We start from the raw sequence: 20,882 nt of genomic DNA, 5'->3' as shown, positions 1-20,882 counted from the left end.
TCCAAATGGCTTTTAAACATATGAAAATATGCTCAACCTTCTCCATAATAAGGGAAATGCAAATTAAAACTACCAGATTGGCAGATACAAATTTTGATAACACCATGTGGATGGAGGTTAGAGAAACAGATGCTCTCACATATTGCTGGTGGGAGTGTAAACTGGCTCAATCCCTGTAGAGAACAATTTGACAATATCTATCAAAATCTAAACTGCATGTTTTGGCAGGCACCATTAGTTTACACCCCAAAATCATTCCTCCATGTTCCTTGCTAACTGAGTCCAGGTGCTCAGGCGGCAATGGGCCAAGTTCTAAGCACTAAGTTTATTTATTGACTCATTCTTATTTATTAAGCACTTACTCTCTGCTAGGCACTGTTCTGGGCTCTGGCGATACAACATCGAATGAAGCCACCAAACTCCAGCCTTCATGATAATCTTGCACCTACTGATTGAAATTCCAGAACATAATGGCAACTGTGGCATTCTGATGTATATTTTAAGTAATAGATACCATATAGTTTTTCATCCAAATTGAGACACTTTTGAAAGTGAGTGGACTGCTGTTAATAAAATACAGTGGGACAACAGGCACAAGCTAGGACTGTCCCAAGCAAAGTGGGAAATATGGTCACTCCTAGTAATCCTGAGATCACGATGATGTCACCATCATCTCAGTTGCTGTTCTAAAATGATTTCACCAGGAAACTCTGGAAGAAAAGTCAGACCAAACTAGCTCTGGAGAAAGTACAAATGACAGATACATATGAAAAGACACTCAACCTCTTTAATTATGAGGAAAACTGGAATTAAGTCAGTAGTAAGATGTCTTGAAAGAACTTGAAATAGAGGAAGGATGCAGTCAGAATGCTTTCAAAACATACGCACCTTTGTTTGATTTGAAATTTTAATGCAGTATGTAATTTTCCAGGCATATCTCCAGACATAAAACTGATTAAAACATATTGTTAAATTAAGGAAAAACAGTATTATACTAACAAATTTCAGTTCTTATTAATAGCACAGAACACTAGAATATCAAAACCTATATTGTAATCACTACTCATTTGTACCAGGTAGTCACTTTCCCAGACTGCTGGTGACCCAATAGGGGTTAGAGAAACATAGGGAAACAATGGTCAGAGTACTTCTGGAGAGGCTTTCTTAAGGGACAAATTCAAAAGGAGAGTTTACTGGAGCTGCCTCTCCTCATGCTCCAACGTTGAAAGTGGCCATAATGCCCGGAGCTGCAGCAGCTATCTTGTAACCATGAGGTGACAATCATGAAAAGAAAAATCAATTTGCTATGGGTTGCAGAGAAGAAGACCCAGAGGAATGAGAAGAAAGAACCTAGAGCTCTTGACAACCTTGCTGAGCTGCCAGACCACTCCTAACATCACCTGAGAATTGTAGCTGTGGGTTAAAGATGGGAGAGAGACTTTCCTCTGCATACCCTTCAGAACTTTTTGAATTTCATACTATGTAGTTTCATACTATTTCACCATATGCCACCCCAAATAAGTACTATTTTGAGATTTTTACTTGAAAAACAACAGGAGAAAAAGGAGCTCTGACCTCCCCTTTTTTCTTCTTGAAAGCAAGGGGTAAAACTCCATGTGAAAACATGACCTCCCTATACCAGGAGGAAAGAAACATTCTTATCACCAGAGATGAGGTGTCAAGGCCAAGAGAATTCTGTACAAATAAACCTTGTTAAAATAACTCCCATCTTCCTTTGGCCTCCCCATGTATTTTGATTACTTGTCCACAGTTGCCTCTCTTTGTTCAACCTAGTATAAAAATATTCAGATTTTGCCACTTCTATGTTCTTCATTTTCCTATGGGGGTTCCCAGATATATGTAAAATCTGTATACTTTTCTCCCCTAAATATGTCTTATGTCAATTTAATTCTCAGGCCCAACAGAGACCCCAAGAAGGTAGAAGTAAAGTTTTGTCTTCCCAACACCTATTCAAGTAAGACTGTAAAGCCTGGGACCCCATCAATACTTAAACACTTAAAACAAAAATATTCTTTGTCTACATTGGTTGGTTTGTTTGCTTTTTAGTGGAAATATAATTTTAAAAAACATGTGGTTTGATATTTACAAAGAAGTAAATTATAGGGCTTCCCTGGTGGCGCAGTGGTTGAGAGTCCACCTGCCGATGCAGAGGACAGGGGTTCGTGCCCCGGTCTGGGAGGATCCCACGTGCCGCGGAGCGGCTGGGCCCGTGAGCCATAGCCGCTGGGCCTGCGCGTTCGGAGACTGTGCTCCACAACGGGAGAGGCCGCAGCGGTGAGAGGCCTGCGTACCGGGGGAAAAAAAAAGTAAATTATAGACAAAAAGGTCCTTCAGTATCAACTCTCACGTTATATTGACAAAGCTCAAAGTGGCAGAAATCATTATCACCAGTCAAGCTGAAGCCTAGGTATCCAGACCCCTTTCATCTAATTTATTTGCACTCAATCCGAAGTACTGATTTATATTTTAATTATAGAACAAAATTTGACTTTCCTAGTTTCAGAACCCAGAAACCTGTGCCAAATCCTTCGAGAATTTACTTTATTACAAGATTTTTTTAAAATACCCAGATGCCGACTTTGTCTTTTAAGAATCACTTTCCACACCTATGGCTTCAAAGACTAAACCTGTCAGGCTTGTTGGTGTGTGACTCCTTCCTCTAAGATTCCAGACATTCTCGTCTGCGGCATCACGCTGTGGGGAGACCGCAGTGTGAAATGGCCGTGATCTTTGTGGGTTACTGTCTGGCTATACCTCACTGGGACACCAGAGGGCGCGCGGAGGGCTGGCACTTGTTTTTCTTTAAATCCTGAATCTAAGTCCGCGCGGAGAACAACAAAAGACTGGGAACACAGGGGCCGGGAGACAAAGGGACAAGGGAAAAAGGCTGCACGCCCTGTTTTACTGGCGTTGAAGTTTGCTTACTCATCCACCCACCTCCCCGCCTTAAGGAACTAGATATAAACAACTTATGCTGCAAAATAATGAAATCTTGGGCTAACAAGGAAAATCAGAGAATGGATTAGTCACCCTAGTTCTATGAAAGACTATCACAGGTGTGCGTTTGAGCTATTTGCTTTGTTTGATATTAGTAACTTACCCCCCAAAAATTTTTATTTCTTGTTTTTCTGCGTTCATGAATAATACAGGTACATAGCAAAAAATTTAGAAAATACAGAAACGCAAAAAAAAGAGAGATCATCAACATACTCTAACCTAACATTTTCACATATTTCTTTTCAAACTTTTTTCAGTATATAGAAACGCACAGAAAAACAGTGCACTTCATATTATTTTGTGCTGGCTTCCTTCTCATTTACTATATCATCAACTTCATTTTTATCCATAAATTCTGATAACCTTGCTAGTCACATGAGTGAATCACAGAAGAATAAGAAATGTCAGAAGCTTTTTCCCTAAAATAGCAAATTGAATGCCAAACCCGAGTCGTGCATATGAAGCGGGAATTTTTCTGTTGCTTTGCATTTAGAAAAGGAAACAGGTAAAGATTAAAGAAAAGAAGTAGAAACTATGCCATCCCACCCAAAAAAGGGGGAATGAACTTGTCCTTCCGGCTGTCTGAGGATGACTTAAGGTCAGACAGATCAATCTACACAGCCACTAACCGGCAGGTCAGCAGGTGGCCAGCAAGACCCAAAAAAAGTTAGAAACAGGAAGGTCAGTGACCTTGAGTCTTGGGGCCAGTGCCAGCAGGTGGCTTCCTCAGAAATCGGAACGGAAGCTGAGACCAGCCCTGGGGCCGATAACCACAGCCAAGGTGATACCGAGATCTGATGCTCTGGAACACTGCCCGCATCACACACACACACCTAATCACTCAGCTCACAGATTCCCTTGCATTAGTACAGCAACAAAAAAAGAAAAGAGTGGTGTTCTCAGCCCTGGGAATTTAGGAAAATCACTGGAGCTCTCTGGGTCTCAGTCTCCTTACCCAGATAACTGAAACGGCGGAAAAGATCCAAGGCTCCTGCCAGCCCCTCAAAGTCTGTGATCCTTTATGATCCCCGACTGTGCATAACAATGAAAAATGGAGACATTCTCTGCCTTCTGCAGCCCAGGAGCAGCAGACCCTCTACTTGCTGTTTCCCAGATCCCCACATTCTCCTTCACAAGCTCTGTGCCTTAACCATTAGTGCTTCCCCCTTGCAGAAGTGCTGGAAAACTTTTCCCCTTCTCTTTCAAAGTTCATCATCCTTTGAAGGCCCAGCTAGGTTTTCCTCAAGCACCTCAGGCAGAGGTAGTCCTCCCTTCTCTGTAATTCCATACTATTTTGGACATACTTCCATCACTTTCTACCTGTGACCGTAACCTTCCTGTGCCTCAGCTTCCTCATCTGTAAAAGGGGGAGAATTATTGTACCAAACTCAAAGGATTGTAAGAGGATTAAACGGTTAACAGGTGTAAAGCATTTAAAGCAGAGCCAACATTTATCAGGTTCTCAATAGGCCTGGATTATGCCTCCACCATAACACTTAACAAAGTGTTGAATAATGATCAGTTAAAGGGTCTACCTCCCCCATGATCTGAGTCCTCAAGGCAGGAAGTGAGTCTTATCCATATCTTTGTCCCCACTGCCTAGCTCCATGCCTGGCACAAAGAATAAATCAATAAAGGTTTTTGTTTGTTTGTTTTCTTAATGAGAAGGAAAAAAAAGACTGAAGGGTTGATTGAACTAGAGGGGGACACACTTTTGCCTCTCAGTTTTAACTTTGGATTATTGTTGAAATAAATTAGGCTGGGAAACAGTGAAGTATGACTTTTTTCCCCTTCATAATCTAAACATGTACCCATCCAGGCCCAAATCATAAACATTTATCTTTGAATTTTAATGTTTATGAAGGGTTAATTCCCATATTTGCAGGGGAAGTTCGGTGTTTTAATAGATATAATGTTTCAGTGAATGAAAAATTACAGAATCCAAAAACTACTCAGGAGCAATTTAGGCTCTTTAATTATGGGGAGAAGGGAAGAAGAAGGTTGGGTAGTGAGCTAGCCCAAGTTCTTGTTTATATTATGTTCAAAGGCTGGGTTGAGGAAGTGAGCATAACAGAAAAAAGGGAAGAGACCCAAGAAACTAGGTCATGCATCCTCTGATAAAAACAAAAAGTTATTTAAGAGAATGAAAAGACAAGGCACAGCTTGGGAGAAAATACATCTCCCAAGATATATATGTGTTTATATATATATGTATATGTGTATGTATATATATATATGTGTGGGGGTGTGTGTGTTGATATATACCAAGATATATATCATATATGATATATCTGACAAAGACTAGTAATCAAAATGTACAAAGAACTTTCAAAATTCAATAATAAGAAAACATCCCAATTTTTAAAAGGGCAAAAGATTTGGATACTTAAATAAATCCATAGAAAAATGCTCAGCACCATTAATTATTAGGGAAAGGCACATTAAAACTACAGTGAGGGCTTCCCTGGTGGCGCAGGGAAAAGAGTCCACCTGCCGATGCAGGGGACACGGGCTTGTGCCCCGGTCTGGGAAAATCCCACATGCCGCGGAGCGGCTGGGCCCATGAGCCATGGCCGCTGAGCCTGCGCGTCTGGAGCCTGTGCTCCGCAACGGGAGAGGCCACAGCAGGGAGAGGCCCGTGTACCACAAAAAAATAAATAAATAAAAACTACAGTGAAGGGGAAGGGGGAGGGGAAGGGGGAGGGGGAGGGGAGGGAAGGAGGAGGGGAGGGGAGGGGGAGGGGGAGGGAGAGGGGAGGGGAGGGGGAGGGGGAGGGGAGGGTTAATTTGGGAACGTGGGTCTAGCAGATGCAAACCATTATATATAGAATGGATAAACAACCTCCTACTGTATAGTGCAGGGAACCACATTCAATAACCTATAATAAACCATAATGGAAAAGAATATGAAAAAAGAATATGTATAACTGAATTACTTTGCTGTACACCAGAAACTAACACAACATTGTAAATCAACTATACTTCAACTAAACAAAAAAATTAACACCGACATCACCAAAAAAACAAACTACAGTGAGATCCCGCTACACGCCTATTAGAAAGGCTTAAATAAAAAATACTTACAATACCGTGCTAGCAAAGATATGGGACAACAAGAACTCTCATACATTGTTGGTAGAAATGCAAAATGTTACAGCCACTTAGGAAAACAGTTTGGCAGTTTCTCATGAAGGTAGACATACACTTACCCTAAGACTCAGCAGTCCCACTTCTAGGTATTGACCCAAGAGAACTGAAGATCTATGTCCACACAAAAACCTGTACACTAATGTTTGTAATAGCTATTTTTATAACAGTCAAAAACTGGAAAAAATACAAATGCCCATTAACTAGAGAGTGGATAAACAAACATCCATACAATAGAACACTAATCAGCAATTTAAAAAAAAACTACTGCTACATACAACAACTTGGACGACTCTCAAAAGCATTATGCTAAGTGAAAGAAGCCATATTCAAAAGGCTACAAACTGGGTTTCCCTGGTGGCGCACTGGTTAAGAATCCGCCTGTTAATGTAGGGGACATGGGTTTGAGCCCTGGTCCGGGAAGATCCCACATGCTGCGGAGCAACTAAGCCCGTGTGCCACAACTACTGAGCCTGCGCTCTAGAGCCCGTGAGCCACAACTACTGAGCCTGTGCTCTAGAGCCCATGAGCCACAACTACTGAACCTGTGCTCTAGAGCCCGTGAGCCACAACTACTGAAGCCCGCGCGCCTAGAGCCCGAGCTCCGCAACAAGAGAAGCCACCGCAATGAGACGCCTGCGCACTGCAACGAAGAGTAGCCCGGCTCACTGCAACTAGAGAAAGCCCACGTGCAGCAATTAAGACCCAACGCAGCCAAAAATAAAATAAAATAAAAGGCTACAAACTGCACAGTCCCATTAGCACGACATTCTGGAAATTGAAATCTCATCAGTGGTGCCTGGGACTGGAGACAGAGGACTCACTGCAAAGAGGCATAAAGGGACTTTGTGATTAAAGTGGTGGAAAGATTTTGATTATGGTCAAAATTCATAGAATGCTATGCCTAAAAAAGAATGAATTGTACTGCTTGTAAATTATATCTCAATAAACCCTAAAAATAATAAATAAATAAATAGAAATGAATAAGAGGCCGAAGTTCTTAACACAGCCTGCGAGACTTTGTCCCACTCCGGGTTGGCCTTTCAGCCTCGTCTCTTCCGTGACCTTCCTCTTGCTTCCTGATCACATCAGCCTTCTTTCAGCCCCTCTGCTCACCACTTTTCCTCATTTCCTATAATCTTTGCACATCCAGTTCCATCTACCAAGAAAGCTCTTCCCTCTGCATCTTCTTCTTAGTAATTGTCACAGTGGTGATTTTACATTGTTGTTGTTGTTGTTACTATTCTGTGTCTCCTCCACTAAAATGGAAGCTCCTTGAGGTCAGGGTCTGTCTTTGTTCATCACTGTATCTCCAGCCCCCCCGCACTGTGCTGGTACAACGACCTGTACAATGAATACTCAACTACTACATTCAACTGCCTTCTCTATGTCTCAGTCTTAACACATCCCAAACTGAAATGCTTCTTATCCCCCAAAAGACTGCTCCGCAGGCAGAGCTGCTTCGTTGCACAGTTCAAGGAGTGCCAGCCACAGAGCGTCCATGGGAATGGCGCCGTGCTTCCCCCAAGCTGTGCCCTTCACGTGGACTCTCCACATGGATGCAGTGCTCCGAGCATTATTCTTCTCCACTGCAGTTGATGGCAACTCTATCCTCCCAGTTGCTCAGGCCAAACATTTTGGAAGCATCTTTGATTCCTCTTTCGCTCTCACACCTCACAGTCACTCTATCAGGAAATTTTACTGGCTCTACCTTTGAAATATATCAGCTCCTCTCACATTCCCAACCACTCCCACTCCAGCCTGAACCACTATCACTACCGCAGTAGACCTCTTTGGTCTCCCTGCTGCTGCTCTTGTCCACTACAGTCTATTCTCAACCCAGGAGCCAAGAGTCCTTTAAAACATAAACCAGACCATGTCATTTCTCTTTTCAAAGCCCTATAGTAACTCTCTATTTCCCCTCAGAATAAAAGCGAAAGTCTACAATGAACTTTAAGGCCCCACAGGCCTCCCAAATAGTTATACGACTACACCTCTTACCTCCCTCAAGTCTGTTCAAATGTTACCTTCTTAAAATAAAGCCTAGGGCTTCCCTAGGGCTTCCCTGGTGGTGCAGTGGTTAAGAATCTGCCTGCCAATGCAGGAGACACAGTTTCGGGCCCTAGTCCGGGAATATCCCACATGCTGCAGAGCAACTAAGCCCATGTGCCACAACTACTGAGCCTGTGCTCTAGAGCCCACGAGCCACAACTACTGAAGCAGGCGCACCACAACGAAGAGTAGCCCCTGCTCTCTGCAACTAGAGAAAGACTGCGTGCAGCAACGAAGGCCCAACACAGCCACAAATAAATAAGTTAAAAAAATAAATTTAAAATAAAATGAAGCCTACTTTGACCACATTCTGTTTACTTAACTTGCCACTCTCCAAACCCACTTACCGTGCTATTTTCTTCTATTTCCACTCTTGTCACCATCTAACTTATTTATCTATGATCATCATTGTTTATGGTCTGTCCTCCTTCTGTTAGGAAATAAGCTCCACAAGAACAGAATGTGTTAACCGAAACCTCCTCATGCATCTAAAGCAATGTTTGGCATATTGTAGGTTCAACAGTGAATAAATAACTACAGTGTCTGCTAAGTAATTAGAGGTTAATAAATATTAGTACAGGAACAAGTGTGACACATACAAAGTGATAAAACTTTTTCTCTCCATAACTCATATTTCTTTGTTAATATACATGTATGTGGAACTGTGCAGCAGGGTGAAAACTGCACAAGATTTGCAGTCAAGGCTTGGGTGATTCCTGGCCTCTCACCACTTCCTACCTGTATAACTACACAAGATTCCCGTATAGGGATAAAACACTTGCCCTGTTAACCTCCCAGGGCTGTTGGGAAGAGAAAATGAATGTGAATGCTTTTGCAAGCTGTGATAAGCTCTACAGTTACTTAGGTAAAGCAAGATTTGAAACTTTCAATCACATCAATTGCCATCGTGCTGTTTACCTCCAAGGAGAGTTCTATGCCCTCTGTACTGCCAGTCCGATTGTAACCTTTACTTTCTCCCAGTGCTGACAGTGAGGAATCTCTGAGCTGCCTTATCCTGTTCAGGTTAGTTACCCTCTCCTTTCCTTCCATTTTAGGAAGATGGACAGCAGGTGTTGTGTTCCCTGCTCCATAATCTCTGCTGACTCAGGCTGCTTCTTCCCATCCCTAGGGAGGATAAAAGAGGAGCAGTAACAACACATGTAGAGCCACTGGCATAGCTTTACAGAGCTTAGGTGGAGAGGATGGTGTCTCTTCTGAAGAGACAAAGATTAAGCCTGTTCTCCCACAGTGTGGAACCTTGTGCAAACAGTTCAGAAGACCTGGCTTCCCACCGCCCTGAAGCCTCTCCAACTGAGAGACCAGAGGGAAGTCTCTTCAATCCTACCCAGAAAAGGACATCAGCATAGTTATCGCAGGGCCCTTTGGACTTTACAAGAGTTAATGGAGGGTCAGAAGTAGAAGGAGGCCCAGGGACAGAGTTTTATTGAGGCTTTGGGTGTATTTAAGAGTGAAAAAAAATAAATGTGCCAAAACAGGCCTCAGAAATCGCCATTTTTTTAAACTCAAGATGGATTAAAGACCTAAATGTAAGGCCAGACACTATAGAACTCTTAGAGGAAAACACAGGCAGAACACTCTGACATAAATCACAACAAGATCCTTTTTGACCCACCTCCTAGAGAAATGGAAATAAAAACAAAAATAAACAAATGGGACCTAATGAAACTTAAAAGCCTTTGCACAGCAAAGGAAACCATAAACAAGATGAAAAGACAACCCTCAGAATAGGAGAAAATATTTGCAAACAAAGCAACTGACAAAGGATTAATCTCCAAAATATACAAGCAGCTTGTGCAGCTCAATATCAAAAAAACAACCCAATCCAAAAGTGGGCAGAAGACCTAAATAGACATTTCTCCAAAGAAGATATACAGATTGCCAACAAACACATGAAAGGATGCTCAACATCACTAATCATTAGAGAAATGCAAATCAAAACTACAATGAGGTATCACCTCACACCAGTCAGAATGACCATCATCAAAAAATCTAAAAACAATAAATGCTGGAGAGGGTGTGGAGAAAAGAGAACACTCTTGCACTGTTGATGGGAATGTAAATTGATACAGCCACTATGGAGAACAGTATGGAGGTTCCTTAAAAAACTACAAATAGAACTACCATATGACCCAGCAATTCCACTACTGGGCATATACCCTGAGAAAACCATAATTCAAAAAGAGTCATAAAAAAAAAAAAAGAGTCATGTACCACATCACAGCTCTATTTACAATAGCCAGGACATGGAAGCAACCTAAGTGTCCATCGACAGATGAATGGATAAAGAAGATGTGGCACATATATACAATGGAATATTACTCAGCCATAAAAAAAATTGAAACTGAGTTATTTGTAGTGAGGTGGATGGACCTGGAGACTGTCATACAGAGTGAAGTAAGTCAGAAAGAGAAAAACAAATACCGTATGCTAACACATATATATGGAATCTAAAAAAAAAAAAAATGAAGAACCTAGGGGCAGGGTGGGAATAAAGACACAGACATAGAGAATAGACTTGAGGACATGGGGAGGGGGAAGGGCAAGCTGGGATGAAGTGAGAAGGTGGCATGGACATATATACACTACCAAATGTAAAATAGATAGCTAGTGGGAAACAGCCACATAGCACAGGGAGATCAGCTCAGTGCTTTGTGACCACCTAGAGGGGTGGGATAGGGAGGGTGGGAGGGAGACGCAAGAGGAAGGGGATATGGGGATATATGTATATGTATAGCTGATTCACTTTGTTATACAGCAGAAACTAACACACAGTTGTAAAGCAATTATACTCCAATAAAGATGTTATAAAAAAAATAAATTGCCATTTTTTAATGTCTGCGTTTAAATCCAAAATCACTTTCATCAGATGGAAAACACCATGTAACCTATGCTCTATAAAAATACTAATTCCTAGTACAAGGAATGGATTTCTTAAGACACGTAAGTTTAAGTTCTATAATAAAGACATTTAATCATGTCAGTTTGTGACTCTATAAATTCACTTATTTAGAGTTAACCTTAGAAGTTTGTAAGTGAGGCCCTCTTGGTCCCCCTGGGAACAGGCTTGATCCTGTTTATGAAAAGGCTCAGGATAATATAAATTATTATATTAATGTACTTTCCTAACCCTATGTTTAATCAATGGCACATCCTTGTTTTGAATTATTTAAATGTATTATTATTTAACCATTTAAGTGTTTGTCATTTCCGAGTAAACTGTAGACGCCTCAGGAAAAAGACCTAAATACAGGAAAAATCAGCTAATAAAATTTCATTTGGCCTGCATGAGCCCTTTTGTGTCTGAAAAGCTTACAAATAGTTTGAAGAGGCACTAGACTGTTGGGAAACTCCGACTGCCCCTGACATCTGGCAACCATATGATACCCTTGAACTTTGACTAAAGAAAAAATATATAAATTTGTGAAAGTAAAACTCTGCTTCCTAACACAACATTCTAAATCAACCATACTCTAATAAAATTAAAATTTAAAAAAAAAAAAAAAAACCCTGTGTCAACTCGGTATTCTTGGTCACTTAAAACAAAAATCTCCCGCCAGAAACCTAAATCATCTGGAAAGCATGAAAAGTCCTGGCAAACTATGTTCAACAGTTCACCATCACTAAAACTGGAAGCGCATTTTGTTTCATTTATTCTAAACCATTTACTATTTTCAGGGACGAAAAGAGTCCAAGGCGCCCAGAATGGATAATGTGAGGAGCAACAGGCTATTTTCACACTCGCAGGTCAGTGGTAGGAGGGGAAATCTCTCCTTACCTTGAAGTAGCACTTCAGAGAAAGGAAAGGAACAGCTCCTCGTTAGTATAGTGGTTAGTATCCCCGCCTGTCACGCGGGAGACCGGGGTTCAATTCCCCGACGGGGAGAAGAGATTACTTTTACTAACCACTACTGTTTTCTGCGTAATTCAACTGCCCAGCATGGCTGACAAACACAACATGCGGATATTTTTTATAAGTGCGTCTTTTCAAAGTGGTAACTTTTAAGCTTAATGCTCACCGTGAGATAAAAGCCAACTCCGAGAGTAAACGCTTTACACTGTTGTCAGAAGGGTTAAGAAAGGCGAAAACGTTCGTTAAAAACCCACTGCGCGCTCCCAGCCGGTAGCTGACGCTAGCTGGCAAAAGCCTACGCATGCGCAGTAGCGCCCCGCCAAATTCCAAACGGAGGTCACGAACTCAGCCCACTGAACGCGGAGGGGGTGGGGAAGATGAGGGCCGAGTCTCCGCCCCTAGCCGGGCAGGTTAGAACGGAAATCGCTTGCAGAAGAAGGGGAAGGACCGGTGTCCTTTGACCCTGGAGACTCGACTAAAAGGGAAACTCCATTCTCCCGCCTCTGCTAGTTCCATCCTTGCCTAGGTAGAGGGATAGCTGTGAGGAAAATCTTGGCACTAAAAGAATCAGTCTCCAGTCCGACCTAAACTGGATGGAGGGGCAGGCAGAGAATGGAAGACAAGGCGAGGCGTGCCCGGAAGAGACGCCATGTTACCGGAGTTCTAAGAAATTGCGTGAGCCACAGCCCAGCAGGACCTCGTGGCGCAACGGTAGCGCGTCTGACTCCAGATCAGAAGGCTGCGTGTTCGAATCACGTCGGGGTCATGGTTTTTATTTTTAGGCCCACTGGTTTCTATAAAGCTAGATGTGTTCTCGCCATTTTTTGAAAATGCCTCTGATTTTAGGATTAAATCTTCCTCATTCAAATGTTATCCCAGTAATCCTTAGTCTGCAAAAAGACAAGGATCACTATATATCGTGAAACGTTAAGGCTGGTTTTGTTTTGTTTTTTTTTTTTTTACTGTTTGGCCTTGTGAGTTCTCTGTCATTCAAAGTGCATAATGCATAGAGATGTGGGCTATTACTGTCGTGCATTCGTGGGCATGTGAGCCCATGGTGGTCCTTAACAGGAAACATACGATACATATACCGTACAAGCTGTTTTTCCAAAAACAATTTTAGACCCGTTTGCCTTCGGAAAGCAAGTCCAACAGGGTACAGTTTCTAACTTTGTGTAATAGTTTACATGGTTTAGCCCATGTGCCAGGCACTGTAGACAACCCTGCAATGTGTGCACATTGTACACGCTTACGGATGAAACTGTGGCACACAGAAGAATAGCTACCCACCCGAGACTCTGAACCGCGTGACTGACCCCAGATCCCACTCTTTACTAAATGTTTTATAATAAAGGTGGAAACTGTTGAAAAAACTTGCTAGAATCCATTGGACCTAAGTGATACCAATGCATCTTTTATATTTTCACCAATTAATGCGAGTGGTGACAAATCAGGTACCACTTTCAACTATTAATCTCTCATAGCAGGGAGCAAAGTTTACTCATTCACCTTTGTAAGCTCCAGTACTCTTAGTAGTGAATAGTGCCTTAACAGGCATGTGTCAAATGTCTGTTGTACAAAAAATGAATAGCAAGACTAGGAGAAATTAATTTTTTTTATTATTGGATATGTTCTGTGGAAGTCACCAAGTTTTCCTGCTCAGTATTTTGAAAATAGCAAATATTAATTTCTTATGTTTCAACCTAATATAGCATTGGAAATTGTGTTTTTATTCTGTGTAGTTTGTTCTTCCCTTTCTTTTTTGGTGGTCACTCATTTCAACAGATATTTATGGACCACTGATACTGTGATAAACACTGAGGAAAAGGATACAGAGTGAAAGTGGGGGTTTTTTTGAGCAGCAGGAAAAAGATACATTAAGTAACCAAACACCGTAATATGTTGGGGTGAGTTCCATGAGAGTAGCATGAACAGAGTGGTGTGAGGGTGCTTAAAATAGGGACATTAACTCCGCTTTGGGTAGTTCAAAAAGTCCTCATAAAGGAAGATCTTGAAAAATAATGAAAGTTTCTTTGTGACTTTAAGGCATTTATTCATCCAATGGACATATATAAATGCCTTCTATGAGTCAAGGTCACCCTGTGATCTGACTTCTTCAACTATAAAAGTAGAGGTTTATATGTGTTACCTTGCTAGGGCCGCCATAGCAAAATACCACAGACTGGGTAGCTTGAACAACAGAAATTTTCTGACCGTTCTGAAGGCTAGAAGTCCAAGATCAAGGTGACAGCATGGTTGGTTTCTTCTAAGGCCTGTCCTTGCCTCATAGATGGCCACCTTCTTGTTGTGTTCTCACATGGTCTTTCCAATGTACGCACACTTCCCTAGTGTCTCTCTGTGTGTCCAAGTTTCCTCTTACAAGGACACCAGTCAGATCATATTAGGACCCATTCTAATGGCTTCATTTTAGCTTAATCACCTCTTAAAAGGCCTCATCTCCAAATACAGCCACATTTTGAGGTAGCAGGGGAGTAAAGCAATATATATATATGTCATTATTAATAGTGCTATAGCTCTAAAATTGTCACTTCACAGGTTCCAGCTTCTTTCCCAAGGCTGGACATTTGTAGTTTCTCAGAATGACCTATTTGCTAACTTGCTGTAACTTTGAAATGACCCAAAATCCAACACTTCATTTTAACTTAAACCTCTACAATCATTGTATAGTAATGATATAAAGAGGCTCTGGAATACACAAATTCTTATTTGAATTCCCAAATCCTGACACTTAATAGCTCTGTGATTTTGTTCTATTTCACTAAAAAGTTTCCAGTGTATCTTTTATTCATACAAGTGGATTTATCCACTAGTACAGAAGCACTGAGCATTTATCTCACCTGTTTAATAAGCTTTCTCTTTTGAATTATTTTTAATCATTTACCTAAGACTGATGTACTCTGGATAAACTGATAAAATGGAGACTTTGGAAATGAAAACTGAAAAACAGATTCTGAATTCTGATAAGCCAAGTGATTCCCCAGTTTCTCACACTAATTCAAAGTAGTTATGATTATAAAATCGTATGTGTTCATTGTAGAAATCTTGGGAAATACAGAAAAACATAGGGAAGAAAAGAAAAAACACCTGTCCCCATCACCTAGAGGAAACTACTACAAACATTCTGGTCTGTATTCATGTAGTCCATTTAAATATACACATATCCATACACATTTCAGTTCTTTATAGAACTGAGATCTTACTGTAACATTGGTCTCTTTTTCTATTTGTATTTTACTTACTGCTGTGTTGTAAACATTCTCTCATATTCTTAAATAAATGTCAAGAACATGATTTTCATGACCATGTAGTATTTCATCAACTGCTGTTTGAGGTGACATCCTTAAATCCACAACCAAGTCCTATACAAAACAGGATATGAAAAATAAAAAAGTCACCTGTATGTTAATAACATTAAGAACTCCAAAAAGGGAAATGAAGGCAGTTATCAAGTGTTTTAGGAAAAAAAAAAAAGTTTTGGAAGAGTTTTCTGACAAAGTAATAGCATCATTAAAAAAAAAAAAATCTGTGGTTTCACATAGAAATATCCTTCCACTGTTTCCCAAAGTTTTGGGTACCAGAGCTGTAACATATATATATATATATATATATATATATATATTTTTTTTTTTTTTTTTTGCGGTACGCGGGCCTCTTACTGTTGTGGCCTCTCCCGTTGCGGAGCACAGGCTCCAGATGCGCAGGCTCAGCGGCCATGGCTCACGGGCCCAGCCGCTCCGCAGCATGCGGGATCTCCCCGGACCGGGGCACGAACCTGTGTTCCCTGCATTGGCAGGCGGACTCTCAACCACTGCGCCACCAGGGAAGCCCCCGAGCTGTAACATTTTAAAGATTTTTTAAAAAAAACTCTAATACCTGTTTCAACATAAAAGATAATTAAAATATTTGTTATATTGGATGACTGTAACACAAAATAAAACATCGTCTTTTTTTTTAATTCAGAAATTTCACAGGAGATGACTGAAAGAATCAAGTCCTTGAGGACAGACGGGTGAGATCCAGAGTACAACTGGTGGAATTCACTCTGATAGAAGGACACCACTTCAATTTAAGCAAGAAAGATGCAAGAGAAAATGAGTGCAGATTTGACCGTCTGAAGTTGAGGCATTCCTACAGATGGTTTCTATTTTCTCAAGTATGAAGCAAGGTTACCAGCTGAAAATGGGGAGAGGTACGGGGAAGGGATGTGAGCAATTTGAGAAGTGAAGATATGAATGGTTAATCCAGAGAATGAAGAGCTTTGTCAGCCAGTGTCGAGTGCTCCTGTGAGGTCTGAGGTCATGAATTAAAACCAGTTGTTGTATGATTTTTCTCCAGCAATCTTTGCTACTTGGGCGCAAGCAGTGAGAAAGTTTGTTCCAGCAAGGTTGAGTCCCAGCAAGGTTGAGGCTCTTCCAAGCAAGAAAGATAGAGACATTGGAGTAAGAGAGTTGAAAATGTTTGCAGAAGAGTGATTATATAGATTGATCAGGGAATCTACTTCAGTTGAGTTGGAATGATTATATGATGGCAGGAGCAGGATAATAGGTTTTTCTTTAAAGTGTTGGGGTTAATGAATTGCTGGTCAGTGAGAATACGATAAATGAGCTGAGGAAAAGAGGCTAGTGATTGACAATTGGGATGCTTGAATTTGAGATTTAGAAGGTAAAACAGCTATTGATGACGGGGTTCAGAGTCTTACCACTGGAGTGGATGGATGAGATGGAATAGAGGAACAAGTTATTGGAGATGAAGAGGTCAAAGACCTAAGAGGCCCAATGTCAGTGTTACATGGGCCGTCTGTTAGAATGTTGAATTCACAAAGAACGTAGACAAAAGGGATGGTGAGGAAAACTTAGAGCATGGAGCAATGGTCTAATTTCTGAGGGAGATTGGCCAAGGGTTGAGACATTATAGCAGTAAAGAGGATGAGGTGTGATTTATGATGATATGAACTTCAAATGTTTTTGAAGGAGGAAAGAGGAGAAATCGTTTGGAAGTGGTAACCAGGAACAAAGAGGCCACCCAAACTCTGTAGCCCAACCTCTCGGCCTTAAGGTACATAAGAGTATGAAAAAAAAAAAAAAACCCTCTACTTCGGAGCTCTACAGCAGAGTTAAAATCAAAATTACCTTCATCACTAAAAATAGTGGTGCTGGGGATATACCTGGATGCATCTAGGATAATTCCAAGTCTGAATTTGGTAACTCATGGCTTTGTGGATGATGTAGAAAGTCAATCTCACTGTCTGATAGCTACGACATCAACCATGTCTCCTGAGAAATGTAGAATCTGCAGGTAACCTCCTTTTGATAGTGTCCAGGGATAAGAAAAGGAGAGAGAATTAATGAGAGGGAATGAGAATGTTTTTACTCAGGGAACATTGATTTCAGGCATCTAGAATGCAGTTCTTTGTGAATCATGTTATCTTTAATGTTGGCCTGTAGCGTACAGTACTGTGTATATTTAAAAGAACTTTCAGAAGACATACAGATGGCCAACACACACTGAAAAGGTGCTCAACATCACTAATCATTAGGGAAATGCAAATCGAAACCACAGCAAGATACCATCTCACACCTGTCAAAAGGGCTATTATCAAAAAGACAAGTATTGGCAAGGATGTGGAGAAAAGGGAATTCTGGTACACTATTTATGAGAATGTAAATTGGTACAGCCACTATGGAAAACAGTATGAAGTTTCCTCAAAAAATTAAAAATAGGAGTACCATATGATCTAGCAATTCCACTTCTAGGTATTTATATGAAGAAAACAAAAATACTAATTCAAAAAGATATATGTACCCCTATGTTTATTGCAGCATCGTTTACAACATCGAAGATATGGAAGCAAACTAAGTGTCCCTCCATAGGTGAATGGATAAAGAAAATGTGATATACATTGATAGACATAGACACACACACACACACACACACACACACACACACACACACACACACTGGAATATTACTCAGCCATAAAAAAATGAAATCTTGCCATTTGCAGCAACATGGATGTACCTGAGGGGTATTAGGCTAAGTGAAATAAGTCAGACAGAGAAAAATACTGTATGATTTCACTTATACGTGGAATCTGAAAAACAAAACAAATGGACAAACAAAACAGAAACAGACTCTCAGATACAGTGAACAAACTGGTGGTTGCCATAGGGGAAGGGGATTATGAGGTACAAACTTCCAATTATAAGATAAATAAATCATGGGAGGGCTTCCCTGGTGGCGCAGTGGTTGCGAGTCTGCCTGCCAATGCAGGGGACACGAGTTCGTGCCCCGGTCCGGGAAAATCCCACATACAGCCGAGCGGCTGGGCCCGTGAGCCATGGCCGCCGAGCCTGCGCGTCTGGAACCTGTGCTCCGCAACGGGAGAAGCCACCATAGTGAGAGGCACGCATACCACAAAAAACAAAACAAAACAAAAAAACGATAAATAAATCATGGGAATGTAATGTACACATAAGGGAATGGTCAAAAATATTTTAACAACTTTGTATGGTGATCATTTCATAAAGCATAAAAATATAGAATCACTGTTGTACACTTGAAACTAATATTGTATTGATGTGTTTATTATAACTCAATCAGAAATAAAAATAAAATATAACAACTTTCAGACTCAACAGGTGATTTTTTTTTTTTTTGCTTGTGGTAAAAGGTAGGATTAAACTGCCTGGAAAATTTCTGGTACAATGGCCCTATGAAAAAAGCAGAGTTCCAGTGCAGCACCCTCAGATGTCCCTCCAGGTGGCTCTGTGATTCCAGCATTGTACTCTACTGGCATCAAATTTACGTAGATTATTATTTTCAAAGTGTCAGTGATGCCTCCTCCTCCTCTGAAGATCCACTTCAGGAACCTAGCTGCCCAGGTATCCTCAGACCATAGGGCAGCTATCAGAGGCTGGAGATCCTTCTATGTACTCCACCCTCGTCAGATCAAATACTATAAGCCCTGGTAACTCTGACCCTTTTCAGTTAGAGCGGCAAAACCTACCTCTTAAAAACTGTTAGTACAGTCAAGTCAACCCCTTCAACTAGCAAGGTAACGATTTAACAGGATAACTTGCTAATTCAAATAGGATAGAATAAACCCGTTAACTGTGGCCTTGCAGATATTCTGCTCAGGACTTTTGCCTTGTGCGTAATTTGAGACTATACTGGAAGAAATAACTGAACTGTGCCAGGCACACTGCCTGGGACCATCCCACACTCACTGACTACATTTATGGGGTTACCAGTCACTGCGAAATTATGGTCGTTCGCCTGTCAGCTCAGTTCACCGTCTGAAGATGAAACCGTTGCCTCTGTACCTAGTGAAGCTGGGGGTGGATAGGTAATGGTTAAGGTAACTCTTACACAGCAACCTAAAGACCTACGAAACAACTGGCTAATTAAAATACAATTTATATTTTGCATTTCTGGTCTGAATACTATTGCTCAAATATATGTAAATACTGATATTTTTAGAAAATAATTAGTAAAATTGCCTCTAGGAAAATAGACTATCGTTAAAAGAAATGTCTCCTCAATTTCTAAAAATAAAATGGCTTAATTCATAGGAAACATTTTTAGTATTTCCAGTAAATTTACTGGAACTTAAACAACCATGCAGAAATCAGATAAACTTTTTTTTTAAAGTAGCTTATGAAACATAGTTTGGAGGTCAGAATCTGGGGAAATGATTAAGACACCCTAAATCCAAGATCAGCTTCTTTCTTTTCTTGGAAGAAAATATCTTGAAACATATAAATTCGAAAGGTATTTAAACGTTTGTCGTTAATGGTATTTGTTTTCAGAAAGACATTTTTATTGTAAAATTTCTGAGACTCCACCAAGTTTTAACTCGGATCTGTAATAGGGGTTTGATTAGGGTTTCCGGCCTAATTATTAGTCACTAGGCTTCCCCTAAGATTAAAATCTAGAATGCACCTGTCTCAGTTGTAAGTTATCCATTAAGGAATTCCTAAATCATTTCATTTCGTTGTATTATGAAGCATTAGGTTTAAGTTACGGGTAAGATACTTACGGGTGGAGGGATCCAACCCAGAGACGGCTCTGAACAAAATGCAATTGAGCCCCAAATAACTAAATGAAATAATTTAGAAAGGTCCCAACCTTCTTTAGGGTAAGAGGCAAGTGCAACATTTGGCAATACAATTTCGTCACAAATTCAAGGGTAGTTCAAAGTGCCCCGTAGTCAAGGTCTGGCTTTTTCCGAATTTCGGGAACAAAAGAAGCGTTCGCAAGCAGAGACGGAGATTTAACTGCCCGCTTTCCCCTTGCCTCCCCCAAGTAAATCAAATCGAGGAAGATGAGCGTCCACATGAACGCCTCACTCCTTTTCTTTCCCTTCAAGGCTAGCTTTTGGAGAGGAAAGGCTGCGGCTATTCTTCGGTGAACCAGTGTCCCGAGATTGAGAAAGGCCCAGACCCGGGTCCTCGCAGCTGCCGTGAAATCCGGCCCATTCGCCGGCGACCGACCCCGGAGAGAAAAGCCGCTTCGCCAGAGGGGCAGGGAGAGGAAACGGCGCACAAAAAGCAGTACGACTTGCCTCTTATCGCCATCCTAAGAGGAAGGATGGGGAAATGGGAAACAGAAACGAGCCGCGCAACAGAGCTCCCGCCCAAGCGGCTTTTAAACTGCGTTTCCACCACCTCTACCAGAGCGCCGCGGCTAATGGAACCCGCGCGAGGCGTCCCGCCAATCACCGCCGCGCTTCCTACGGCCGCGGGCCAATGGCGGCACCCGTTCTTGGGGCGTG

General features: G+C 41.2%; 1 long non-coding RNA gene and 2 other non-coding genes across 3 annotated transcripts in view; 2 read left to right on the top strand and 1 right to left on the bottom strand.

Annotated features, from left to right (window-relative positions):
* LOC115852986 (uncharacterized) overlaps positions 1-12,351 on the bottom strand; it is a 394,615-nt gene extending 382,264 nt beyond the window's left edge. The window contains exon 1 of the long non-coding RNA XR_009565343.1: positions 12,255-12,351. This is a non-coding gene — a long non-coding RNA (uncharacterized lncRNA). The remainder of the gene's footprint in view (positions 1-12,254) is intronic.
* On the top strand, positions 12,050-12,121 carry TRNAD-GUC (transfer RNA aspartic acid (anticodon GUC)). Its single transcript has one exon. It is a non-coding gene; the product is annotated as a tRNA-Asp (tRNA).
* Positions 12,352-12,782: 431 nt separating the features above from the next.
* TRNAW-CCA (transfer RNA tryptophan (anticodon CCA)) lies at positions 12,783-12,854 on the top strand. The gene has a single exon. It is a non-coding gene; the product is annotated as a tRNA-Trp (tRNA).
* Positions 12,855-20,882: the final 8,028 nt, after the last annotated feature.

This window comes from Globicephala melas, chromosome 10 (genome assembly GCF_963455315.2).
Source record: "Globicephala melas chromosome 10, mGloMel1.2, whole genome shotgun sequence".
Taxonomy (NCBI): Eukaryota; Metazoa; Chordata; class Mammalia; order Artiodactyla; family Delphinidae; genus Globicephala; species Globicephala melas.
This window is presented reverse-complemented; position numbering and strand designations above follow the sequence as displayed.